A 22716-nucleotide genomic window follows, 5' to 3' on the forward strand; every position below is an offset into this window, starting at 1 on the left:
GTGAGCATTCGTCCCGGTTCGTGCGGCTAAGGCATTAGTCCCGGTTCACCTGGGCCCTTTAGTCCCGGTTGGTGCCATGAACCGGGACTAAAGGGTGCGATGCCCATTAGTCCCGGTTGGTGGCACCAACCGGGACTAAAGGTTAGACCTTTAGTCCCGGTTGGTGCCACCAACCGGTACTAATAGGCTTTGAGGCATTAGTACCGGTTCATGGCACGAACCGGTACTAAAGGTCCCATTTTCAAACTCAACCCCCCGGACCGCCTTTTCAGTTTTAGAAAAAACAAAAAAAATGATGGAAATGTCAAAAGAATAAAATAAAATAAGTTCCCCATGTGATATGTGGTCTAGTTGTTGGGAAAATTAACAAATATGAATTTCGACTTTATTTGCAAAATCTCTCTGGAATTTGTAAAATGGGCATAACTTTTGCATACGAACTCGGATGAAAAAGTTTTTTATATGAAAAATCATCTACTCGAAAAGTTACATCCGAATTTAACAGGGCCCGTTAAACATTTTCAAAATCCTCAAAAACCTAACAGAAAAAAAGTTACGGGGCTTTTAAGATCTAGAGTGGAAAAAATCGAAAAAATTTCAAACCGTGGTCAAACAATGGTCAAACTAATTATTCTAGAATAATAGTGTTACTAAATAATTATTTCATTTATTTTGAATTTTGGTCAAATCTGGTCAAACTGTGGTCAAACAATGGTCAAACAATGGTCAAACTAATTATTCAAGAAATATTAGTGTTACTAAATAATTATTGTTTTTTAAAACAATAGTTTCAAACTCAAACAGTGAAATGTGTCACTTCATGCTCAAGCAAAATTCCTGAGGGTTAATGGGATTGACATCTTACTATTGTCAGGAAAACAACAAGTGCAGACTTGGAAACGAGGGAGAATAGAACCCGGAAGTTAAGCGTGCTTAGGCTGGGGGAGTGGGAGGATGGGTGACCGTTCGGGAAGTTAGATGATTTGAAATGATGAGGGGTGATTAGAGATTAGAGGATAAATTGAGCAGTGATGAGGGGTGATGATTAGAGATTAGAGGTTAAAATAATTCAGAAATTTGAAAATCAAAAAAAAATCAAAAAAAAATCATAAAATTTCCTTTAGTCCCGGTTGGTGTTACCAACCGGGACTAAAGGTGGAGCTCCACGTGGCCGCGGCCTTTAGTCCCGGTTTGTGAAGAACCGGGACTAAAGGGGAGAGGCATTAGTAACGACCCTTTAATCCCAGTTCAAAAACCGGGGCCGGGACTAAAGGGCCTTACCAACCGGGACAAAAGCCCCTTTTCCTACTAGTGAAGGTGGCCTCGACAAAGCTCCTGGTTCGGTGTCAACCCTAGGCAGGCATGGTGGGTGGTTGAAGGCCGCACATGACTAGCTCCGAGATGGTCTGAAGATATGTTTACCCTTCTAGTCAAGAAGCCCGCACCAATCTTGTCAATAAGTGGTTGCATGTGGACCTTACGAATACAGCGGAAGTAAACGAGGAGTGATACGTCTCCAACGTATCTATAAATTTTGATTGCTCCATGCTATATTATCTTCTGTTTTGGACATTATTGGGCTTTATTATTCACTTTTATATTATTTTTGGGACTAACCTATTAACCGGAGGCCCAGCCCAGAATTGCTGTTTTTTACCTATTTCAGAGTTTCGCAGAAAAAGAATATCAAACGGAGTCCAAACGGAATGAAACCTTCGGGAACGTGATTTTCGGAACGAACATGATCCAGAGGACTTGGACCCTACATCAAGAAATCAAACATGAAGCCACGAGGTTGGGGGGCGCGCCCTCCACCCTCGTGGGCCCCACGTTGCTCCACCGATGTACTCCTTCCTCCTATATATACCTACGTACCCCCAAACGATCAGATACGGAGCCAAAAACCTAATTCCACCGCCGCAACCTTTTGTACCCACGAGATCCCATCTTGGGGCCTGTTCTGGAGCTCCGCCGGAGGGGGCATCAATCATGGAGGGCTTCTACATCAACACCATGGCCTCTCCGATGAAGTGTGAGTAGTTTACTTCAGACCTTCGGGTCCATAGTTATTAGCTAGATGGATTCTTCTCTCTTTTTGGATCTCAATACAATGTTCTCCCCCTCTCTTGCGGAGATCTATTCGATGTAATTTTCTTTTGCGGTGTGTTTGTTGAGACCGATGAATTGTGGGTTTATGATCAAGTTTATCTATGAACAATATTTGAATCTTTTCTGAATTCTTTTATGTATGATTGGTTATCTTTGCAAGTCTCTTCGAATTATCAGTTTGGTTTGGCCTACTAGATTGATCTTTCTTGCAATGGGAGAAGTGCTTAGCTTTGGATTCAATCTTGCGGCGTCCTTTCCCAGTGACAGTAGGGGCAGCAAGGCACGTATTGTATTGTTGCCATCGAGGATAACAAGATGTTTTTTATCATATTGCATGAATTTATCCCTCTACATCATGTCATCTTGCTTAAGGCGTTACTCTGTTCTTATGAACTTAATACTCTAGATGCATGCTGGATAGCGGTCGATGTGTGGAGTAATAGTAGTAGATGCAGTCAGGAGTCGGTCTACTTGTCTCGGACGTGATGCCTATATACATGATCATACCTAGATATTCTCATAACTATGCTCAATTCTGTCAATTGCTCAACAATAATTTGTTCACCCACCGTAAAATACGTATGCTCTTGAGAGAAGCCAGTAGTGAAACCTATGGCCCCCGGGTCTATTTTCCATCATATTAATCTTCCAACACTTAGTTATTTCCGTTGCCTTTTATTTTACTTTGCATCTTTATCATAAAAATACCAAAAATATTATCTTATCATATCTACCAGATCTCACTCTCGTAAGTGACCGTGTAGGGATTGACAACCTCTTATCGCGTTGGTTGCGAGGATTTATTTGTTTGTGTAGGTGCGAGGGACTCGCGTGTAGCCTCCTACTGGATTGATACCTTGGTTCTCAAAAACCAAGGGAAATACTTATGCTACTTTGCTGCATCACCCTTTCCTCTTCAAGGGAAAACCAACGCAGTGCTCAAGAGGTAGCAAGAAGGATTTCTGGCGCCGTTGCAGGGGAGGTCTACGCAAAAGTCAACATACCAAGTACCCATCACAAACCCTTATCTCCCGCATTTCATTATTTGCCATTTGCCTCTCGTTTTCCTCTCCCTCACTTCACCCTTGCCGTTTTATTCGCCCTCTCTTTTTCGTTCGCCTCTTTTTCGCTTGCTTTTTGTTTGCTTGTGTGTTGGATTGCTTGTTTGTCACGATGGCTCAAGATAATACCAAATTATGTGACTTTACCAATACCAACAATAATGATTTCCTTAGCATTCCGGTTGCTCCTCTTACCGATACTGAATCTTGTGAAATCAATGCTGCTTTGTTGAATCTTGTCATGAAAGATCAATTCGCCGGCCTTCCTAGTGAAGATGCCGCTACTCATCTAAATAGCTTCGTTGATTTGTGTGATATGCAAAAGAAGAAAGATGTTGATAATGATATTGTTAAATTGAATCTATTTCCTTTTTCGCTTAGAGATCATGCTAAAGCTTGGTTTTCGTCTTTGCCTAAAAATAGTATTGATTCTTGGAATAAGTGCAAAGGTGCTTTTATCTCTAAGTATTTTCCTCCCGCTAAGATCATCTCTCTTAGAAATGACATTATGAATTTTAAGCAACTTGATCATGAACATGTCGCACAAGCTTGGGAGAGGATGAAATTAATGGTACGTAATTGCCCTACTCATGGTTTGAATTTGTGGATGATTATACAAAATTTTTATGCCGGATTGAATTTTGCTTCTAGAAATCTTTTAGATTCGGCCGCGAGAGGCACCTTTATGGAAATCACTTTAGGAGAAGCTACTAAACTCCTAGATAATATTATGGTTTCTCAATGGCACACTGAAAGATCTACTAATAAAAAAGTGCATGCGATAGAAGAAATTAATGTTTTGAGTGGAAAGATGGATGAACTTATGAAATTATTTGCTAGTAAGAGTGTTTCTTCTGATCCTAATGATATGCCTTTGTCTACTTTTATTGAGAATAATAATGAATCTATGGATGTGAATTTTGTTGGTAGGAATAATTTTGGTAACAACGCGTATAGAGGAAACTTTAATCCTAGGCCTTATCCTAGCAATTCCTCTAATAATTATGGTAATTCCTACAACAATTCTTATGGAAATTTTAATAAGATGCCCTCTGAATTTGAGACTAGTGTTAAAGAGTTTATGAATTCACAAAAGAATTACAATGCTTTGCTTGAAGAAAAATTGCTTAAAGTTGATGAATTGGCTAGGAACGTTGATAGAATTTCTCTTGATGTTGATTCTTTAAAACTGAGATCTATTCCTCCTAAGCATGATATCAATGAGTCTCTCAAAGCTATGCGAATTTCCATTGATGAGTGCAAAGAAAGAACCGCTAGGATGCGTGCTAAGAAAGATTGTTTTGTGAAAGCGTGTTCTTCTAGTTTCTATGAAAATAAAGATGAAGATCTAAAAGTTATTGATGTGTCCCCTATTAAATCTTTGTTTTGCAATATGAATCTTGATAATGATGGGACTGAATATGATCCACCCTTACCTAGAAGGCGTTCCAAGAATTCGGAGTTTTTAGATCTTGATGCTAAAATTAATAAAGGAGAGATTGAAGAAGTCAAAACATTAGATGTCAATAAACCCACTATTTTGGATTTCAAGGAATTTAATTATGATAATTGCTCTTTAATAGATTGTATTTCCTTGTTGCAATCCGTGCTAAATTCTCCTCATGCTTATAGTCAACATAAAGCTTTTACTAAACATATCGTTGATGCTTTGATGCAATCTTATGAAGAAAAGCTTGAGTTGTAAGTCTCTATCCCTAGAAAACTTTATGATGAGTGGGAACCTACTATTAAAATTAAGATTAAAGATCATGGATGCTATGCTTTATGTGATTTGGGTGCTAGTGTCTGCACTATTCCCAAAACTTTGTGCGATTTGTTAGGTTTCCGTGATTTTGATGATTGCTCTTTAAACTTGCACCTTGCGGATTCCACCATTAAGAAACCTATGGGAAGAATTAATGATGTTCTTATTGTTGCAAATAGGAACTATGTGCCCGTAGATTTCATTGTTCTTGATATAGATTGCAATCCTTCATGTCCTATTATTCTTGGTAGACCTTTTCTTAGAACGATTGGTGCAATTATTGATATGAAGGAAGGGAATATTAGATTCCAATTTCCATTAAAGAAAGGCATGGAACACTTCCCTAGCAAGAAAATAAAATTACCATATGAATTTATCATGAGAGCCACTTATGGATTGCCAACCAAAGATGGCAATACCTAGATCTATCCTTACTTTTATGCCTAGCTAAGGGCGTTAAACGATAGCGCTTGTTGGGAGGCAACCCAATTTTATTTTCAATTTTTTTTGCTTTTTGCTTCTGTTTAGGAATAAATATTTGATCTAGCCTCTGGTTAGATGTGTTTTTATGTTTTAATTAGTGTTTGTTCCAAGTTAAACCTATAGGATCTTCTTGGATGATAGTTATTTGATCTTGCAGAAAATTCCAGAAACTTTCTGTTCACGAAAATAATTGTCAAAAATCACCAGAACGTGATAAAATATTGATTCCAATTGCTGCTAATCAATAAACAAATTGCCTAGGTCTTACTATTTTGGATGATTTGTTTGAGTTCCAGAAGTTTGCGTTAGTTACATATTACTACAGACTGGTCTGTTTTTGACAGATTCTGTTTTGTGTGTTTTGTTTGCTTATTTTGATGAATCTATGGCTAGTAAAAGAGTTTATAAACCATAGAAAAGTTGGAATACAGTAGGTTTAACACCAATATAAATAAATAATGAGTTCATTATAGTACCTTGAAGTGGTCTTTTGTTTTCTTTCGCTAACGGAGCTCACGAGATTTTCTGCTGAGTTTTGTGTTGTGAAGTTTTCAAGTTTTGGGTAAAAGATTTGATGGATTATGGAACAAGGAGTGGCAAGAGCCTAAGCTTGGGGATACCCATGGCACCCCCAAGATAATCTAAGGACACCAAAAAGCCAAAGCTTGGGGATGCCCCGGAAGGCATCCCCTCTTTCGTCTACTTCCATCGGTAACTTTACTTGGAGCTATATTTTTATTCACCACATGATATGTGTTTTGCTTGGAGCGTCTTGTATGATTTGAGTCTTTGCTTTTTATTTTACCACAATCATCCTTGCTGTATACACCTTTTGAGAGAGACACACTTGATTCGGAAATTATTAGAATACTCTATGTGCTTCACTTATATTTTTTGAGCTATACAGTTTTGCTCTAGTGCTTCACTTATATCTTTTAGAGCACGGTGGTGGATTTGTTTTATAGAAACTATTGATCTCTCATGCTTCACTTAGATTATTTTTAGAGTTTTAAATAGCATGGTAATTTGCTTAAAAAAACCTAATATGCTAGGTATTCAAGAATAGTAAAAACTTTCTTATGAGTGTTTTGAATACTAAGAGAAGTTTGATGCTTGATGATTGTTTTGAGATATAGAGATGGTGATATTAGAGTCATGCTAGTTGAGTAGTTTTGAATTTGAGAAATACTTGTGTTAAAGTTTGTGATTCCCGTAGCATGCACGTATGGTGAACCGTTATGTGATGAAGTCGGAGCATGATTTATTTATTGATTGTCTTCCTTATGAGTGGCGGTCGGGGACGAGTGATGGTCTTTTCCTACCAATCTATCCCCCTAGGAGCATGCGCGTAATACTTTGCTTTGATAACTTGTAGATTTTTGCAATAAGTATATGAGTTCTTTATGACTAATGTTGAGTCCATGGATTATACGCACTTTTCTTCCTTCCACCATTGCTAGCCTCTCTAATACCGCACACTTTTCGCCGGTATCATACACCCACCATATACCTTCCTCAAAACAGCCACCATACCTACCTATCATGGCATTTTCATAGCCATTCCGAGATATATTGCCATGCAACTTACCACCGTTCCGTTTACTATGACACGCTCCATCATTGTCATATTGCTTTGCATGATCATGTAGTTGACATTGTATTTGTGGCAAAGCCACCGTTCATAATTATTTCATACATGTCACTCTTGATTCATTGCATATCCCGGTACACCGCCGGAGGCATTCACATAGAGTCGTATTTTGTTCTAAGTATTGAGTTGTAAGTAAATAAAAGTGTGATGATCATCATTTTGTAGAGCATTATCCCAAGTGAGGAAAGGATGATGGAGACTATGATTCCCCCACAAGTCGGGATGAGACTCCGGACGAAATAAAAAAAAAGAGGCCAAAAAGAAGAAGAAGAAAAGGCCCAAACAAAATAAAATGAGAGAAAAAGAGAGAAGGGACAATGTTACTATCCTTTTAACACACTTGTGCTTCAAAGTACCACCATGATCTTCATAATAGAGAGTCTCCTATGATATCACTTTCATATACTAGTGAGAAATTTTCATTATAGAACTTGGCTTGTATATTCCAATGATGGGCTTCCTCAAAATGCCCTAGGTCTTCATGAGCAAGCGAGTTGGATGCACACCCACTTAGTTTCTTTTGTTGATCTTTCATATACTTATAGCTCTAGTGCATCCGTTGCATGGCAATCCCTACTCACTCACATTGATATCTATTACTGGGCATCTCCATAGCCCGTTGATACGCCTAGTTGATGTGAGACTATCTTCTACTTTTTGTCTTCTCCACAACCACCATTCTATTCCACATATAGTGCTATGTCCATGGCTCACGCTCATGTATTGCGTGAAGATTGAAAAAGTTTGAGAATGTCAAAAGTATGAAACAATTGCTTGGCTTGTCATCGGGGTTGTGCATGATTTAAATATTTTGTGTGGTGAAGATAGAGCATAGCCATACTATATGATTTTGTAGGGATAACTTTCTTTGGCCATGTTATTTTGAGAAGACATAATTGCTTAGTTAGTATGCTTGAAGTATTATTATTTTTATGTCAATATTAAACTTTTATCTTAAATCTTTCGGATCTGAATATTCATACCACAATTAAGAAGAATTACATTGAAATTATGCCAAGTTGCATTCCACATCAAAAATTCTGTTTTTATCATTTACCTACTCGAGGACGAGCAGGAATTAAGCTTGGGATGCTTGATACGTCTCCAACGTATCTATAATTTTTGATTGCTCCATGCTATATTATCTTCTGTTTTGGACATTATTGGGCTTTATTATTCACTTTTATATTATTTTTGGGACTAACCTATTAACCGGAGGCCTAGCCCAGGATTGCTATTTTTTGCCTATTTCAGAGTTTCGCAGAAAAAGAATATCAAACGGAGTCCAAACGGAATGAAACCTTCGGGAACGTGATTTTCGGAACGAACATGATCCAGAGGACTTGGACCGTACGTCAAGAAATCAAACAGGAAGCCACGAGGTAGGGGGCCGCGCCTACCCCCCTCCCAGGCGCGCCCTCCATCCTCGTGGGCCCCATGTTGCTCCACCGACGTACTCCTTCCTCCTATATATACCTACGTACCCCCAAACGATCAGATACGGAGCCAAAATCTAATTCCACTGCCGCAACCTTCTGTACCCATGAGATCCCATCTTGGGGCCTGTTCCGGAGCTCCGCCGGAGGGGGCATCGATCATGGAGGGCTTCTACATCAACACCATAGCCTCTCCGATGAAGTGTGAGTACTTTACTTCAGACCTTTGGGTCCATAGTTATTAGCTAGATGGCTTCTTCTCTCTTTTTGGATCTCAATACAATGTTCTCCCCCTCTCTTGTGGAGATCTATTCGATGTAATTTTCTTTTGCGGTGTGTTTGTTGAGACCGATGAATTGTGGGTTTATGATCAAGTTTATCTATGAACAATATTTGAATCTTTTCTGAATTCTTTTATGTATGATTGGTTATCTTTGCAAGTCTCTTCGAATTATCAGTTTGGTTTGGCCTACTAGATTGATATTTCTTGCAATGGGAGAAGTGCTTAGCTTTGGGTTCAATCTTGCGGTGTCCTTTCACAGTGACAGTAGGGGCAGTAAGGCACGTATTGTATTGTTGCCATCGAGGATAACAAGATGGGGTTTTGATCATATTACATGAATTTATCCCTCTACATCATGTCATCTTGCTTAAGGCGTTACTCTGTTCTTATGAACTTAATACTCTAGATGCATGCTGGATAGCGGTCGATGTGTGGACTAATAGTAGTAGATGCAGGCAGGAGTCGGTCTACTTGTCTCGGACGTGATGCCTATATACATGATCATACCTAGATATTCTCATAACTATGCTCAATAATAATTTGTTCACCCACCGTAAAATACTTATGCTCTTGAGAGAAGCCACTAGTGAAACCTATGGCCCCGGGGTCTATTTTCCATCATATTAATCTTCCAACACTTAGTTATTTCCGTTGCCTTTTATTTTACTTTGCATCTTTATCATAAAAATACCAAAAATATTATCTTATCATATCTATCAGATCTCACTCTCGTAAGTGACCGTGTAGGGATTGACAACCTCTTATCGCGTTGGTTGCGAGGATTTATTTGTTTGTGTAGGTGCGCGGGACTCGCGCGTAGCCTCCTACTGGATTGATACCTTGGTTCTCAAAAACTGAAGGAAATACTTACGCTACTTTGCTGCATCACCCTTTCCTCTTCAAGGGAAAACCAACGCAGTGCTCAAGAGGTAGCAGGGAGGCCCAAATATTGGCCCGGAAATAAGGAGATCTTTGCCGGGAACACAATGAGGAGGTATTGAAGGTCAATACCCTCGAAGTGGATGGGGAAAACCTCAGTCTTCAGGACACAACTGGAGATGGGAAGCAGTGGCAATCCCGAGTTCTGTGGTTGAATCTATTGTAGAGGATACATTGGAATGGATCACGACAAAGCATGGTTCTGTGGTCACGGGCCAGGCATCGTGCGCAGCGACCACGAGTTCACCTCTTGTAGAGAAGAAGTCTATCCTCACAGGAGGTGTGAAGTGGGAGGCACAACCATGGACCGAGGGGGGTGTCCAGTCATCTTGAAGGCGCCCGATGATGCGTCTCCAAAGTATCTATAATTTTTGATTGTTCCATGCTGTTATATTATCATTTTCGAATGTTTTACACTCATTTTATAGCAACTTTATATCACTTTTTGGGACTAACCTATTGACATAGTGCCCAATGCCAGTTGCTGTTTTTTGCTTGTTTTATACTTCGCAGAAAATCAATACCAAACAGAGTCCAAACGAAGCGAAACTTTTTGGTGATTTTTTCTGTACCAGAAGACACCTGTTGGGCCAAAGAAGTATCAGAGGGGAGCTCTGAGGGGAGCAGAACCCACCAGGGCGTGCCTGGGAGCCCAGGCGCACCGAGGTGGGTTGTGCCCACCTCGGTGGCCTCCCGCACCGCCTCTTTGCTCTATAAATACCCCAATATTCCAGAAACCATAGGGGAGTCGACGAAAATCAATTCTAGCCGCCGCAAGTTCCAGAAACCACAGATCCAATCTAGACACCATCATGAAGGGGATCATCATCCTCATTGGTGCCTCTCCGATGATGCGTGAGTAGTTCATTGTAGACCTACGGGTCCGTAGGCAGTAGCCAGATGGCTTCCTCTCTCTCTCTTTTGATTCTCAATACAATGTTCTCTTGGAGATCTATTTGATGTAACTCTTTTTGCGGTGTGTTTGTTGCGATCCGATGAACTTTGAGTTTATGATCAGATCTATCTTTTTATCCATGAAATTTATTTGAGTCTTATATGCATGATTACTTATAGCCTCGTATCTCTTCTTCGAATCTTTGGTTTAGTTAGGCCGACTAGATCGATTTTTCTTGTCATGGGAAGAGGTGCTTTGTGATGGGTTCGATCTTACGGTGCTCGATCCCAGTGGCAGAAGGGGAAACGACACGTATGTATCGTTGCTATTAGGGATAATAAGATAGGGTCTATTTCTACATAAATAGATATTGTCTACATCATGTCATCGTTCTTATTGCATTACTCCGTTTCTTCATGAACTTAATACACTAGATGCATGCTGGATAGCGGTCGACGTGTGGAGTAATAGTAGTAGATGCATGCAGGAGTCGGTCTACTAATCTTGGATGTGATGCCTATATAATGATCATTGCCTGGATATCGTGATGATTATTTAAAATTCTATCAATTGCCCAACAATAATTTGTTTACCCACTGTATGCTATTTTTCTCGAGAGAAGCCACTAGTGAAATCTACGGCCCCCGGGTCTCTTCTTTATTATATTTTTCTTCGAGATCTATTTTTATTCGCTTTTATTTCCAGATCTATTAATCCAAAAACCCAAAAATACCTTGCTGCACTTTATTTTGTTTTGCATTTATTCGCGATCTATTTATTCAATCTATCATATTTTTATCCCGTCAACTCGACAATTTCTGGCACCTCTATTGATACCTATGCCCCCGGGGTCTATTTTCCATCATATACTTTCAGATCTATAAAACTAAAAATCTAATAATACCTTGCTGCAATTTATTTATATTTAATTTATTTTGCCTTTTATTTATATTTTACATCTATCTCTATTAGATCTCACTCTTGCAAGTGACCGTGAAAGGATTGACAACCCCTTTTTCACGTTGTCTGCAAGTGTTTGTTATTTCGTGCAGGCGCATGTATTGAGGACTTGTTTGTGCCTTCGACTGGTTGATACCTTGGTTCTTAACTAAGGAAAATACTTATCTTTACTTTGCTGTATTACCCTTTCCTCTTTAAGGAAAAAAAATCAACACAAGCTCAAGAAGTAGCAGCGGGGCATTGATGATGGAGAGGAGGCACCACATACTGGATTCGGTTGGATCCACGATAGACCGCAGGGATAGCTGTCCCAGGAGCAAATCCTCCTACGCGAGACGACGCGGCATGGCAGAACCGATGCTAGGGAGGGCATCGCGCTAAGATTCGACAAGAAGGCGAGCACAGACGACCTGAGGAGGAGCCGCTACTCCGGTGTGAAAAACCACGTGGTGCCTGAGTAGAGCCGCGCTGGGTGGAAGGAAGGAGGCGGAAGGACATAGGCCGCCACTGGCAGAAGCAGAGGCAACGATGAAGCCGCAACAATCGCCTGCGGGGTGTCCCTCTCAGACGCTCCACCGGAAACATCTCGGCCCACTGTTAGTGGTCAAAATGAGAGTTGAGTTTCCTAAATCTAGAGACACTACTGAGCCAAAGGAGGGGTGAGCAACCTAAACACACACACACACTCTCTCTCTCTGTCTCTCTCTGTCTCTCTCTCATATTTTTTGCGCTAATTCTCTGTGTCCAACTTTAGTGGTCAGGTGGAGGATCTATTACCGTTGCATGTATTTTCTGAATCTTACTCATACCAATGCTTATTTCCAAACTCAAGCATAACCAAACAACATGGTCCCTAGTATTATGGAGGCCAAATGAGGTACTGTACAATAGACCTAACAACTATAACAGTAACTACCCGCAAAAAAAAAACTATAACAAAAACATAAATACTTCCACTGATATATATCAGATATCATCAAAATTATTATGAAGGCACAACCATAAAAAGTGTAAATTTAATTAGCAAATAAAATCTTAATACATAATGTATATGTGATTATACGGTGCAAGTGATCATTATAAGATACACGTACTCAACCATAAAAAACTATTGAATAAACAAAACATGGTCAACAGTGGGGGGGGGGGGGGCAAATGCCCCATGTCCACCTGATAATAGGGTTAACTTTATGCCCTGAAAATCATAATTTTCTTAAAATTTTTTGTAAAGAGATACTCCTCTCCAATTTCCACTACTAAAAACCACAATTACGAAACTACGATGGTTCCCTTGGACCTTCTCCAATTGAACCATGCATCAACATAGTCGTTGCTGGGACTGGGAGGTCATTCCTCGACAGTGCGACCACCTTCTCCGCCAAGATCTTCGCATGTGTCTTCTCAGTTCGAGTGGGCTTCAGAGCCCACCTATTGTGCAAGAGGCAGGTGTGTGCAAGTGACGGTGCAGAAAACTATCAGATCTCTCGATAGGGTGCTCGACGTGATCGGAAGTATCGGGACGGAGCCTGCACGCAGGTTACATAGGTTTGGGCCTCTCGAGAGTAATACCCTACGTCCCATTTCTTCTTATTATTCATGGTGGTGGGATACCTCGCGTGAGGGACTACAATTGTATTTCATCCTGATTTGTTTTACACGAATGCGCATCACATCCTAGTAAACTTGTGCAATATTTTTCAGAATTTAACGGTTGAGAACAACTCGATTCATCCAAATTCTAACTTCAGTCGATTGTCCCCTGGCCATTCCTAATTTGTTTGGACGCTAGTAATTGTGGACAGCGCGAGCAAGTGATAGGAGAGCTGATTTTGCACATCTTGGAAAGAAGAAGTAGCTAGGGTAAGAAGGACGGCATTCACGCATGCACCATCCTTTGTTTTTGGCTTCGGCTTCTGTAGTGGCTGCCTTCACTGAACTAGGCACTAGCTACAAGTTGATGTCGCTATGCAGCGATATTCTTCATTACGATGATACGATCGACGTACATGCAACACCCGAAAGACAGAGCACAACGCCGCACCTTTGCGTGTGTGGGGAAAAGAAGAAGAGCATCTGGATGGAATGAAGTAGGCATGAAGTGCAAACCGATAATGAATTGATCGATCATCGTCTATGTCAATCGGGAGAAATGCACGTATGCTATGCACATGGCATGACATGTACTGGTTCTGTGTTAATTACTATGGATCGAGTGACGTGTCTAATTTAATCCAAGCTATACTTGGTTTTGTTTTGTTTTGGAAAAGTAGTGCATGTTTTTTCATGCGTATCATATATTAAAAATGGAGCGGCAAAGAAATCGGATACAACAAATGCCTTTCGGTCCTTTCCACGCCAATCACAAGGATTAGTATTCACATTCATCCAAGACATCCACCACGCTAACTACGATACATGCTATATCCAAGCCAACCTCATGCCTAAGGCGATGAGCCAAGCCACGTAGCAATCAAGCCACGTCACAACCGACGTCGGAGACCTCTATGTTAGACTGTATATATACATAGCCTCTGTATAACTATTGTAACATTGTATTGTACCTCTTGGTACCTCTATATAATGAGATAGCCACATCCCATTTAGGGTGTCGTGCAGTTTCTCAGAATACTTGTTTTACATGGTATCAATTTAGGTTACGATGTCTTCCACTGCTCCCGCTGCGGTGGCCGCCGCCGCCGTCGGGCCGGTTCTCGCTCCTATGTCGACGTTCCTCGCCTCTCGGCCTCTCGCGGCGGCCTATGGAGCCCTGCCGCCGCCCGGTTCTCCAATCGGATCTAACCCGTACGGCGCTTCCCCGGGTGACCCTGCCTCGACCGCGGCTGCGATTGTTGCGCCGCCGTCCTATGGCGTCGCTGCACCACCACCGTACGGCGCCACCTCCTCGATGCCCTACGGCGTCGCCGCGCCGCTGTCCTACGGCCCTAACCCGTACGGCGCCTCCCTGGTGGCCCCTGGTGCACCGCCGCCGCCGTCGTCTTCGTGGCAGGCGGTGTCGTATGGTGCGCCGCCTCCTCACCAACCCTACGCGGCGCCCCCGCGACACCCCTATGGGCCGCCGCCATCGCAGCTGGCCTACTCATCGCCGCCACCGCAACCCTACGCGCCACATGGGGGTACGGCCTCTTCGCCGCGTCAACCCTACCCAGGGGGCGCCGCCGCCTCGCTGCAGCCGTCCTACGGGGTTGCGCCAACTCCACAGCAGCAGCCTCATGGGGGCGCGGCCGTCTCGCCCTATGGGGCTCATGCTGCGCCGAACTACGGCGCCCTCGCCACTGGCCCTCCCGGGTTCTACGCACCGTACTCGGTGCCTGCTGCTCATGCCGAGATGGCTCCGTCGATGGGCCTTTATGCACCACCGCCACATGCTCATGCCGATCAGGCCGCCGTGCCGTCGCCGTTCTATTTTTCGCATCTGCTGCCGGTGAAGCTTGCGCCGGATAATTACTTGTCCTGGCGCGCTCAGGTGTTGCCTCTTCTGCGGAGCCGCTACTTGGAGGGATATGTTGACGGATCCATCCCGTGCCCGCCCCCTCATCACCCGGCGTACCACACTTGGGTGGCTCAGGATCAGGCCATCCTCTCCGCCATCCAGTCTTCGCTCACTCCGAGCGTCTCATCGCTGGTCATCTTTGCCGCTACGTCCAGGGAGGCGTGGGCGGCACTTCACACTAGCTTTGCCTCTCAGTCTCAGGCGCGTGCTCATTCCATACGCACCGAGCTGGGTAAGACCAAGCTTGGTGACCTCAGCATCACCGACTACTTCAACAAGACGACCGGTCTCGCCGACACGCTGGCCTCCGTTGGCCAGCAACTGCAGGATGAGGAGTTCACTACCTACGTGCTTAATGGGCTCGATGATGATTATGACAATCTCATTGAGAACGTTCATGGCCGTGATGATCCACTTCCACCTCGTGAGCTTTAAGCACGACTCCTTGGCCGTGAGCTGGCATCAAGGCGCGTCGTGTCTCCCCCGGCTTCGTCTCCGCCAACGTCACGACTCGCGGTAAACCTCCGAAGTCCTCGTCATCCGGTGGCAAGACGGCGCCCTCATCACAGCAAGTCGGGTGAGACCCGCGTACCCGCCCCTACACCGCCCGTGGAGGCTGCCATGCGGGCGCCGGTCTCGCCTGGCCCACGGGTGCTGGCCTCGCCTGACCTGCCGCTGGCCTCGCCTGGCTCGACGGCTGAGGCCTCGCCCGGCCTGTTGCCGGCCTTGCCTGGCCCGGTGCTGGCCTCGCCCGACCTGGTGGCGTCCTCGCCTGGGCCGGCTGTTGCTTTGACCGGCCCTGAGCGGGATCCGGTCAGCCCCGCCTCGGCCTCTAGTGGGCTGGCTTCGCCCGGCTCGCCGTCGCCAGGGAGCTCTGGTGCGAGCTCTGTTGGAAATATGCCCTAGAGGCAATAATAAATGGTTATTATTATATTTCTGTGTTCATGATAATAGTCTATTATTCATGCTATAATTGTATTGTCCGGAAATCGTAATACATGTGTGAATACATAGACCACAACCTGTCCCTAGTAAGCCTCTGGTTGACTAGCTCGTTGATCAACAGATAGTCATGGTTTCCTGACTATGGACATAGGATGTCACTGATAACGGGATCACATCATTAGGAGAATGATGTGATGGACAAGACCCAACCTAAGCATAGCATAAAAGATCGTGTAGTTTCGTTTGCTAGAGCTTTTCCAATGTCAAGTATCTTTTCCTTAGACCATGAGATCGTGCAACTCCCGGATACCGTAGGAGTGCTTTGGGTGTGCCAAACGTCACAACGTAACTGGGTGACTATAAAGGTGCATTACGGGTATCTCCGAAAGTGTCTGTTGGGTTGGCGCGGATCGAGACTGGGATTTGTCACTCCGTGTGACGGAGAGGTATCTCTGGACCCACTCGGTAATGCATCATCATAACGAGCTCAATGTGACTAAGGCGTTGGTCACGGGATCATGCATTGCGGTACGAGTAAAGAGACTTGCCGGTAACGAGATTGAACAAGGTATTGGGATACCGACGATCGAATCTCGGGCAAGTAACATACCGATTGACAAAGGGAATTGCATACGGATTGATTGAATCCTCGACACCGTGGTTCACCCGATGATATCATCGTGGAACATGTGGGAGCCAACATGGGTATCCAGATCCCGCTGTTGGTTATTGACCGGAGAGGCGTCTCGGTCATGTCTGCATGTCTCCCGAACCCGTAGGGTCTACACACTTAAGGTCCGGTGACGCTAGGGTTGTAGAGATATATGTATGCGGAAACCCGAAAGTTGTTCGGAGTCCCGGATGAGATCCCGGACATCACGAGAGGTTCCGGAATGGTCCGGAGGTGAAGAATTATATATAGGAAGTCCAGTTTCGGCCACCGGGAAAGTTTCGGGGGTTATCGGTATTGTACCGGGACCACCGGAAGGGTCCCGGGGGTCCACCGGGTGGGGCCACCTGTCCCGGAGGACCCCGTGGGCTGAAAGTGGAGGGGAACCAGCCCCTAGTGGGCTGGGGCGCCTCCTTGGGCCTCCCCCCATGCGCCTAGGGTTGGGAACCCTAGGGGGGAGTTCCCCCTTGCCTTGGGGGGCAAGGCAACCCCTTCCCCCCTTGGCCGCCGCCCCCCCCCTTGGAGATCCCATCTCCTAGGGCTGCGCACCCTCCCACGGGGCCTATATAAGGGGGGGGGAGTGCAGCATACTACAGCCTTTGGCGCCTCCCTCCTCCCCTGCAACACCTCTCTCTCTCTCGCAGAAGCTCGGCGAAGCCCTGCTGGAGAGCCGCTACATCCACCACCACGCCGTCGTGCTGTTGGATCTCCATCAACCTCTCCTTCCCCTTGCTGGATCAAGAAGGAGGAGACGCGCTGCACCGTACGTGTGTTGAACGCGGAGGTGCCGTCCGTTCGGCACTCGGTCATCGGTGATTTGGATCACGGCGAGTACGACTCCGTCATCCACGTTCATTGGAATGCTTCCGCTCGCGATCTACAACGGTATGTAGATGCACTCCCTTCCCCTCGTTGCTAGTAGACTCCATAGATGCATCTTGGTGAGCGTAGGAAAATTTTAAAATTATGCTACGATTCCCAACAGTGGCATCATGAGCCAGGTCTATGCGTAGTTACTATGCACGTATAGAACAGAAAGCAGTTGTGGGCGTTGAGTTTGCCAATTCTTCTTGCCGCTACTAGTCGTTTCTTGTTTCGGCGGCATTGTAGGATGAAGCGGCCCGGACCGACCTTACACGTACGCTTACGTGAGACAGGTTCCACCGACTGACATGCACTAGTTGCATAAGGTGGCTAGCGGGTGTCTGTCTCTCCTACTTTAGTCGGAACGGATTCGACGAAAGGGTCCTTATGAAGGGTAAATAGAAATTGGCAAATCACGTTGTGGTCATACGTAGGTAAGAAACGTTCTTGCTAGAAACCTACAAACCACGTAAAAACTTGCAACAACAATTAGAGGACGTCTAACTTGTTTTTGCAGCAAGTGATATATGTGATATGATATGGCCAGAAGATGTGATGAATGATATATGTGATGTATGAGATTGATCATATTCTTGTAATAGGAATCACGACTTGCATGTCGATGAGTATGACAACCCGCAGGAGCCATAGGAGTTGTCTTTATTATTTTGCATGACCTGCGTGTCATTGAATAACGCCATGTAATTTACTTTACTTTGTTGCTAAACGGTTAGCCATAGAAGTAGAAGTAATCGTTGGCGTGACAACTTCATGAAGACACAATGATGGAGATCATGATGATGGAGATCATGGTGTCATGCCGGTGACGAAGATGATCATGGTGCCCCGAAGATGGAGATCAAAGGAGCATGATGATATTGGCCATATCATGTCACTGTTTGATTGCATGTGATGTTTATCATGTTTTTGCATCTTATTTGCTTAGAACGACGGTAGCAAGTAGGATGATCCCTTATAATAATTTCAAGAAAGTGTTCACCCTAACTGTGCACCGTTGCGAAGGTTCGTCGTTTCGAAGAACCACGTGATGATCAGGTGTGATAGATTCTTACGATCGAATACAACGGGTGTTGACGAGCCTAGCATGTACAGACATGGCCTCGGAATACACGCAATACACTTAGGTTGACTTGACGAGCCTAGCATGTACAGACATGGCCTCGGAACACGGAGGACCGAAAGGTCGAGCATGAGTCGTATAGAAGATACGATCAACATGGAGATGTTCACCGAGCTTGACTAGTCCGTCTCACGTGATGATCGGACACGGCCTAGTTGAACTCGGATCATGTTTCACTTAGATGACTAGAGGGATGTCTATCTGAGTGGGAGTTCATTAAATAATTTGATTATATGAACTTTATCATCATGAACTTAGTCTAAAAACTTTACATTATGTATTGTAGATCAAATGGCCCACGTTGTCCTCAATTTCAACGCGTTCCTAGAGAAAACCAAGCTGAAAGATGATGGCAGCAACTATACGGACTGGGTCCGGAACCTGAGGATCATCCTCATAGCAGCCAAGAAAGATTATGTCTTAGAAGCACCGCTAGGTGAAGCACCAATCCCTGAGAACCAAGACGTTATGAACGCTTGGCAGCAGCGTGCTGATGATTACTCCCTCGTTCAGTGCGGCATGCTTTACAGCTTAGAACCGGGTCACCAAAAGCGTTTTGAGAAACATGGAGCATATGAGATGTTCGAGGAGCTGAAACTGGTTTTTCAAGCTCATGCCCGGGTCGAGAGATATGATGTCTCCGACAAGTTCTTCAGCTGTAAAATGGAGGAGAACAGTTCTGTTAGTGAGCACATACTCAGAATGTCTGGGTTGCACAACCGCTTGTCTCAGCTGGGAGTTAATCTCCCGGATGACGCGGTCATTGACAGAATCCTCCAGTCGCTTCCACCAAGCTACAAGAGCTTTGTGATGAACTACAATATGTAGGGGATGGAAAAGACCATTCCCGAGGTATATTCAATGCTGAAATCAGCTGAGGTAGAGATCAGAAAGGAACATCAAGTGTTGATGGTGAATAAAACCACTAAGTTCAAAAAGGGCAAGGGTAAGAAGAACTTCAAGAAGGACGGCAAGGGAGTTGCCGCGCCCGGTAAGCCAGTTACCGGGAAGAAGTCAAAGAATGGACCCAAGCCCGAGACTGAGTGCTTTTATTGCAAGGGAAGTGGTCACTGGAAGCGGAACTGCCCCAAATATTTAGCGGACAAGAAGAAGGCCGGCAACACCCAAGGTATATGTGATATACAAGTAATTGATGTGTACCTTACCAGTACTCGTATTAGCTCCTGGGTATTTGATACCGGTGCGGTTGCTCATATTTGTAACTCAAATCAGGAACTACGGAATAAACGGAGACTGGCAAAAGACGAGGTGACGATGCGCGTCGGGAATGGTTCCAAGGTCGATGTGATCGCCGTCGGCACGCTACCTCTGCATCTACCCACAGGATTAGTTATAAACCTCAATAATTGTTATTTAGTGCCAGCTTTGAGCATGAACATTGTATCTGGATCTCGTTTAATTCGAGATGGCTACTCATTTAAATATGAGAATAATGGTTGTTCTATTTATTTGAGAGATATGTTTTATGGTCATGCCCCGCTGGTCAATGTTCATAGTGTGAATACCAAAAGATGTAAAGTTGATAACGATAGTCCCACATACTTGTGGCACTGCCGCCTTGGTCACATTGGTGTCAAGCGCATGAAGAAGCTCCATGCAGATGGACTTTTGGAGTCTCTTGATTACGAATCATTTGACACGTGCGAACCATGCCTCATGGGTAAGATGACCAAGACTCCGTTCTCCGGAACAATGGAGCGAGCAACCAACTTATTGGAAATCATACATACCAATGTGTGCGGTCCAATGAGTGTTGAGGCTCGCGGAGGATATCGTTATGTTCTCACTCTCACTGATGATTTGAGTAGATATGGGTATGTCTACCTAATGAAACACAAGTCTGAAACCTTTGAAAAGTTCAAGGAATTTCAGAGTGAAGTCGAGAATCAACGTGACAGGAAAATAAAATTCTTACGATCAGATCGTGGTGGAGAATATTTAAGTCACGAATTTGGTACACACTTAAGGAAATGTGGAATAGTTTCACAACTCACGCCGCCTGGAACACCTCAGAGAAATGGTGTGTCCGAACGTCGTAATCGCACTCTATTGGATATGGTGCGATCTATGATGTCTCTTACCGATTTACCGCTCTCATTTTGGGGTTATGCTTTATAGACTGCCGCATTCACTTTAAATAGGGCACCGTCTAAATCCGTTGAGACGACACCATATGAATTATGGTTTGGGAAGAAACCTAAGCTGTCGTTTCTAAAAGTTTGGGGATGCGATGCTTATGTCAAGAAACTTCAACCTGAAAAGCTTGAACCCAAATCGGAAAAATGCGTCTTCATAGGATACCCTAAGGAAACTATTGGGTATACCTTCTACCTCAGATCCGAAGGCAAGATCTTCGTTGCCAAGAACGGGTCCTTTCTAGAGAAGGAGTTTCTCTCGAAAGAATTGAGTGGGAGGAAAGTGGAACTTGATGAGGTGATAGTCACCCCTTCCGAACCGGAAAGTAGCGCAGCGCGGGAAAATGTTCCTGTGGTGCCTACACCGATTGGGGAGGAAGTTAATGATGATGATCATGAAACTTCAGATCAAGTTACTGAACTTCGTAGGTCCACAAGGACACGTTCCGCACCAGAGTGGTACGGCAACCCTGTCTTGGAAATCATGTTGTTAGACAACGGTGAACCTTCGAACTATGAAGAAGCGATGGCGGGCCCGGATTCCGACAAATGGCTAGAAGCCATGAAATCCGAGATAGAATCCATGTATGAAAACAAAGTATGGACTTTGACTGACTTGCCCGATGAGCGGCGAGCCATAGAAAACAAATGGATCTTTAAGAAGAAGACGGACGCAGATGGTAATGTGACCATCTACAAAGCTCGACTTGTCGCTAAGGGTTATCGACAAGTTCAAGGGGTTGACTACGATGAGACTTTCTCACCCGTAGCGAAGCTGAAGTCCGTCCGAATCATGTTAGCAATTGCCGCATACTATGATTATGAGATATGGCAGATGGACGTCAAAACGGCATTCCTTAACGGCTTCCTTAAGGAAGAGTTGTATATGATGCAGCCGGAAGGTTTTGTCGATCCTAAGAATGCTAACAAAGTATGCAAGCTCCAGCGCTCAATCTATGGGCTGGTGCAAGCATCTCGGAGTTGGAACATTCGCTTTGATGAGATGATCAAAGCGTTTGGGTTTACACAGACTTATGGAGAAGCCTGTGTTTACAAGAAAGTGAGTGGGAGCTCTGTAGCATTTCTCATATTATATGTGGATGACATATTATTGATGGGAAATGATATAGAATTCTTGGAAAGTATAAAGGCCTATTTGAATAAATGTTTTTCAATGAAGGACCTTGGAGAAGCTGCTTATATATTAGGCATCAAGATCTATAGAGATAGATCAAGACGCCTCATTGGTCTTTCACAGAGTACATACCTTGACAAGATATTGAAGAAGTTCAGTATGGATCAGTCCAAGAAGGGGTTCTTGCCTGTATTGCAAGGTGTGCAATTGAGCACGGCTCAATGCCCGACCACGGCAGAAGATATAGAAGAGATGAGTGTCATCCCCTATGCCTTGGCCATAGGGTCTATTATGTATGCCATGCTGTGTACCAGACCTGATGTAAACCTTGCCGTAAGTTTGGTAGGAAGGTACCAAAGTAATCCCGGCAAGGAACACTGGACAGCGGTCAAGAATATCCTGAAGTACCTGAAGAGGACTAAGGATATGTTTCTCGTTTATGGAGGTGACGAAGAGCTCGTCGTAAAGGGTTACGTCGACGCTAGCTTCGACACAGATCCGGATGACTCGAAGTCACAGACCGGATACGTGTATATTTTGAATAGAGGAGCAGTAAGCTGGTGCAGTTGCAAGCAAAGCGTCGTGGCGGGATCTACATGTGAAGCGGAATACATGGCAGCCTCGGAGGCAGCACAGGAAGCAGTCTGGATGAAGGAGTTCATTACCGACCTAGGGGTGATTCCCAATGCGTCGGGCCCGATGACTCTCTTCT

The sequence above is a fragment of the Aegilops tauschii genome, chromosome 5, assembly GCF_002575655.3.
Source record: "Aegilops tauschii subsp. strangulata cultivar AL8/78 chromosome 5, Aet v6.0, whole genome shotgun sequence".
In the NCBI taxonomy this organism is placed as follows: Eukaryota; Viridiplantae; Streptophyta; class Magnoliopsida; order Poales; family Poaceae; genus Aegilops; species Aegilops tauschii.